This window comes from Notamacropus eugenii, chromosome 1 (genome assembly GCF_028372415.1).
Source record: "Notamacropus eugenii isolate mMacEug1 chromosome 1, mMacEug1.pri_v2, whole genome shotgun sequence".
Classification (NCBI taxonomy): domain Eukaryota; kingdom Metazoa; phylum Chordata; class Mammalia; order Diprotodontia; family Macropodidae; genus Notamacropus; species Notamacropus eugenii.
In genome coordinates, this window is record NC_092872.1 from 116,552,572 (window position 1) to 116,558,651 (window position 6,080).

Here is a 6,080-nt window from a genome sequence, read left to right on the forward strand (position 1 = left end):
ACATGAATACATCAATAGATAGAGAAATAGACAATATTTTTCCCCCTCTGACCAGAAAACTGGATTAATTCACATAATCTTAGATAACCTTGTTAAAATCCTTCTTAAAATTCCTCATATAAAGAATCTCTGAGCAGTGTATGCTGCCTTTACTTTTAAAAACATGATAGTCTTCCTGCCATAAACAGAATATTCTTTTCCTAAAGGCACGATATTCTATTTCTGGTCAGTGCATAATAACAAAGACATGCAGAAATTAAAAAGAGTGTTCAGAAGAAAGCAATTAAGATACTGCAAAAATTGTTACTAATAAATCCCTTTAGGGAATCCTTGATTTTCACATCCAGACAAATAAAGACTTTCGAGTCACTGTATTTCATCCCCTTGCAAACTAGTTTCTGACTCTCCTACTCTACTGAAACTATAATACTCTCTAACTGCTTATTCCAAAAGAATTTTTTCAACCTTTATCATTCTTGACACCTCCAAATCATTTGACACTGTTGATCTCCCTTATACTGGATATTCTCTCCTCTTTGGATTTGCATAACATCCCTCATCCTGTTTCTCTTAAAACCTTTCTGATTGCTTTTCCAAAAGTCCTTTCAGGGATCATCAACCATGGATGCACCTAAGACTCTTATCTAAGACTTCTTTTCTTTCTCTGCTCTGTTCTCTGTCTCTGTCTCTCTGTGTATGTGTGTGTGTGTGTGTGTGTGTGTGTGTGTGTGTGTGTGTGTGTCAGTATCTCAGTCTATCTCGATCTTTCTTTCTCTCTTGATCTTTCTCAATTTCTGTCATTCTCTCCAAATTTCTCTCTCTCTTCTTCTCTCTTTTCTTTTTCTGTCTCTCTTTCACCATATGTTCCCATAGTTCCACTTATTATCTCTGTGCAGATGACTCAATTCTACCAATGCAGAGGAATAAACACTGGCTCTAGATCCAGAGGATGCCCTTTCAAATCCCATTCCTGACATTTGCTGCCTAAGTGAATTTGATCAAGCCAATTAATCTCCCTAGGCCTCAGTGTCTTCGATGAAAAGGGAGGAGAACTAAATTCCTTTGACATGCCTTCAGTCTTTTGCTCTATGGCTGTATGTATCTAGCATTCACCTCTCTGCATACAAGTCCTGCCTGCCTCTCTAACTGCCTGTAGGATATGACTGGATATCTCATAGATATGTCAAAATTAATGTCCAAAACAGAACTTAAAACCCCAAATCCACCTTTATTCCTAAATTCTCTATTTCTGTTGAGGGCACCATCATCCTTTAGTCACTCAAATTCACAATCTTTATGGCCATCTTTAATTCTTCTCTCTTTCTATCTTCCTTTCCCATAATTTCCAGTTTGGGAGAGGGGGAAGAATTTTCATCTCCTCTCTCTTCCAACAGTAAGTTCAAGTGAGACCTGCAGAAGGCACATACAACATTTCAAAAGAGATGAAAAAGAAAAAACAGAGAATTTTAAAATAGAAAAGAAACTCAGGGACATATAGTCCAAACCATGCTCTAAAAACCATTCATACTATGTCACACCTGACCAGTGGTTATTCAGTCTTTGCTTAAAGATCACCAGAGAAAAGGAATGAACCACCTTCAAGGTATCCCATCCCATCTTTGGATTGCTCTTATTTTTACAAAGATTTACTTACCTCAAACCTAAATTTGCCTTTTGTTATAATTTCTACTCAGCTGGGTTCTCTGGGAATAAGCAAAATAAGTCTACTCCCTCTTTTATACAACATAATTTTAAGTAAAATGAAAGAATTGCCATCTTTCTCCAATAAACTCAGAAATAATTTAAACTGGTTGTCACTTCAGGAGGTAAAACGACTGAAATATCTGAAGGTTGAGACTTCTGAAACATGGATAGAACTTCTTTGGCTATGCTACAGTCTTCTAAGTCTTGTGGCTGAAGGGGCTAGCAAATTGGACCTTTTTTTTTTTTTTTTGCTTTGCATGCGTGCCTTTACAACTCATAGAAAGTTTATGCAAGCTATTGTTAATATAGTTTAATTCATCAAACACTTACTATGCCTCAATTATATACCAGGTTCATTGCTAAAAGCTAAGTATTTGAAAGACATATAAATCAGATCTTACTTCCAGTGTTATAGGGAGGAAATAACATGCACACTAGGATAAACAGATAAGCAGGTCAAAGAGAATGTCTAGGAAAACTGCCATGAGAATTTGAGGAAGGAAAGATCACCTTCAGAAAATCTCAAACAGGGTCATGAAGAGTTGGACATGATTGAAATTACTAAACAACAACAATGGATTCAGCAGTCCTTGCATCATCAATTGCCTATTAGCTATTTCAAAATGGATGTCCTAGAGACATCTCAAATGTAATATATCCTAAATAGAATTTAATCTTTTCCTCTCAAATCTTCCCCTCTTTCAAATTTTCCTATTTCTGACAAAGGCACCAACACTTTTCTAGTGTCTGAGGTTTATAGCCTTGGTAGTTTCCTTGGCTCCTCATTTCTCTTCATCCCGTTGCTACTAAGTTTTGTCATTTCTACCTCCACAACATCTTTCACATCTGCCCCTTCACTTCCTTTACTTAGGTACCACCTTAGTTCAAGTTTTCATTATATACAACCTATTTTATCATCAGAGCTTCTTATTTGGTCTTCCTGCTTTGTCTCCCCTCACATCAGTTTACCCTTCACACTACTGCCATAGTAATTTTTCTGATAAGTTATATGACTTACCTATTCATTCATCTTCCTTAACAAATCAATCACATTTAAATTATGGACCCCTTCTGGTTTCCTCCCTTCTGTATTTGACAAGCAATATTTAATTTGTGAATTTAGGGAATGAGAAAATACAGCTCATTTGGTGAAGTATAAATATGTGTAAATCATACAAAATTAAAGTCTTTAAGTGGAATATTCTTCAAACAAAAGTCATATTTAATATAAATTTTTTTAGAAATCAGAATTTCTTTTTAAGGAGGATTTTAAAAGTCAAACTAGAGAGGTTGAAGAAAAATTGGCCAATGATTTTTAAAATACAGTCAACTCCTTAAAAAGCCAAATTGGCAAATGGATAAGGAGGTACAAAACCTAACTGGAATAAATTACTCCTTTAAAGGAACAATTGGACACATGGAAAAGGAGGTAGAAAAACTAACTGAAGAAAACAATTGGTTACAAATTAGAAATGGACAAGTAGAAGGTAATGACTTTATGAGACATCAAGAATCAATCAGTCAAACAAAATCAAAAGGATGAAAAAATGGAAGAAAACAAAGTATCTCATTAGCAAAACAACTGACCTAAAAAGTAGATCCAGGAGAGGAATCTAAGAATTATTGGTCTACTGGTAAACCACGATGAAAACAGAAGCCTGAACAGTATCATCCCAGAAATCTTCAAGGCACACTGCCCTGAGGTCCTAGATCCAGAGGGCAAAATAACCTTTCAAAGAATCTACTATCACTTCCGTAAAGAGATTCCTAATTGAAAATCTCAAGCAACATTGTTGCCAAACTCCAGAATTATCAGGTCAAAGAGAAAGCTAGAAAGAAATTTATTTAAATATCAAGGGACTCTAATCAGGATCACACAGGATCTTGTAGATTCTACATGAAAATATCAGAGAGATTGAAATAAGATATTGCATAAGGCAAAAGAGGTTGGATTACAATAAAGGATCAATTACCAAGCAAAATTGAACATAATCTCTCAGTCAAGGAGATAGACATTCAATGATGAAATAAGGGATTTCTAGATCTTTCTTATGAAAAGGCCAAAACTCATTAGAAAATTTCATTTTCAAATACAAGACTCAAGAAGGGCACAAAAAGATAAAGAGGAAGAAAAAAACAACTTGTTATTTAATATAGGCAAACTATTTACATCCCTATATGGACATTACCTCCCTCTAAATGAGCACCTGAAAAGGCCAGACTAGAAAAGCCAAGGTCCTCTATTGCATCCTGGCTTGTCTCTAGTCATCCTCATAAATATCTGGTGACTGAACCCAGATGGCTCAGGAGAAGAAAGTGAGGTTGGTGACCTTACACAGCCCGCACTCACTCAAAACAAAGTCAACTGCAAGTCATGTCATCATTTCTCTGATGGCATGGTCTTCTTTGGAAACAAAAGATGAACACAGATCTTACGTGGCTACCTATTACCTCTAATATAAAATATGAAATCCTCTGTTTAACTTTTAAAGTCCATTGTAATGGCCCCAACGTATTTTTTGAGCCGCATTGAATATTTCATTCTGCAAACTGACATCTTTCTGTTCTTCACGCTCGACATTCCATTTCTCATCTCCATGCATTTGCATTTGTCATGTCAAAAGCCTGGGATATCCCTCTTGCCCTCTCTGAGTCCCTCTCTTCCTTTAGGACACAATTCAAATGCCATCTGCATGAAGCCTTTGCTCATCCTCACTACTACCAGTCTCTGCTTTCCCAAACTAGCTTGTATTTAAATACATTGCATATACCTTTGTATATGCCTTTTCCTCTCAGACTACCTTTATATTTAGCTACTTTGTATAGAATCACTTTATATTTGTATTATATATGTACTTGTCTTTCCTACAGAATGTAAACTCCCTATTAGTTGAGACTATTTCCTCCTTTGTCCTTATATCCCTGGAATCTAGCATACTCCCTAGCATCTAGTAGATGCTTAATAAAAGCTTGTTGATTGATTCATTCATAGGGAAAAAATTGAGGATATATTTACAATTCATGTCCCTGAGTTTTAAGTTTTACATGTAGCCCCTGACTGTCTGCATTGATATAATGCACACACATATACATACATGCATGGAAATGTGTTTGCATGTGATTGTTGTTCAGTCATTTCAGTAGTGTCTGGCTTCAGTTGCGCCCAATTCTTCATGATTCCATTTGAGATTTTCTTGGCAAAGATATTGCAGTGCTTTGCAATTTCCTTCTCCAACTCACTTTACAGAGGAGGAAACTAAGGCAAACAAGGGTTAAGTGACTTGCCCAGGGTCACACAGCTAATAAGTGTTGGAGGCCTGGAACCACCTAGAAGCCCATTAACATAGGATTTGGAGCTAAAAGTCAAAATAGATTAATTATAAAAATCAAATAGGCTAATTTCCTTTGATAGATAAAGAAACTGAAAGTCCAAGAGGTTCAATGAACTGGTCAAAGACAATAATTAAGAGAGCTGGATTCAAACACAACTTCATTGCTCTTAAATCTTTCTACCCCAGAAATTTTACACATGAGAGTAAATGAAAAGACAAGGACCAAGAGAGAATGAAAAGAAAGCACAAAATTTAGCTTGATCTTCTTGCCATGATTTCTATAGGACTTTTGTTCTTGCATCTGGGTGGTTTGTCTTTTTACTCTTTTTTTTTTTTTTTTTTTACCTCTTTCAGTTTAGAGTTCAATGTTCTGATGTGGATTAACTGCCTCTGTACTTTCTAAGGGTTCTTACTCAGCACTCTCCTTCTGTCCCTTTCAGGGACACTGCAGTCCCATATACTATGTCCTTTCTTGAACTATCTATTGCTTCACATTTTATCCTCTGTACTAAAACTGGCCTTCAGTTCACAGACCTCATTTTGCAAGGCCTATTGCATTAATGACTAGGAAGCTGAATTCAGTAGTGGACTGGGCATTCAGCAGGCATTACTTTGCCTCAGTAAATTAACAGGTATCAGTGAGCTCTCTTAGCAGATTTCAGCACCCCTACATTAATAACTCCTAAACAGAAAGTGTCTATACAAAAACATACTTAATCTAGTCAAGATAATTAAATGACATTACTTTATTGAAAATTATTAGGTCTGCACAGAAAAGAGAAGTCTGTATTTAATTAAAGAAATAATAATAGATGAATGAATTCTATGAAATAGATTTGATATAATTTTTCTAATATAATATAAAATACCTTATCTAAGTCTTCCTGACACTAAGGTTGGTTCTCTGTTTACTAATCTGAAACCTGGGCTCAAATATCACTTCTGACATATATTATTCCTCTGACCCTGGGAGTCATGAATCCAGGCAACTTTTATTTTAAGTTGTAGAGCAGAAGTTGTGTGTCATTCATTAGTAGAGGAAGT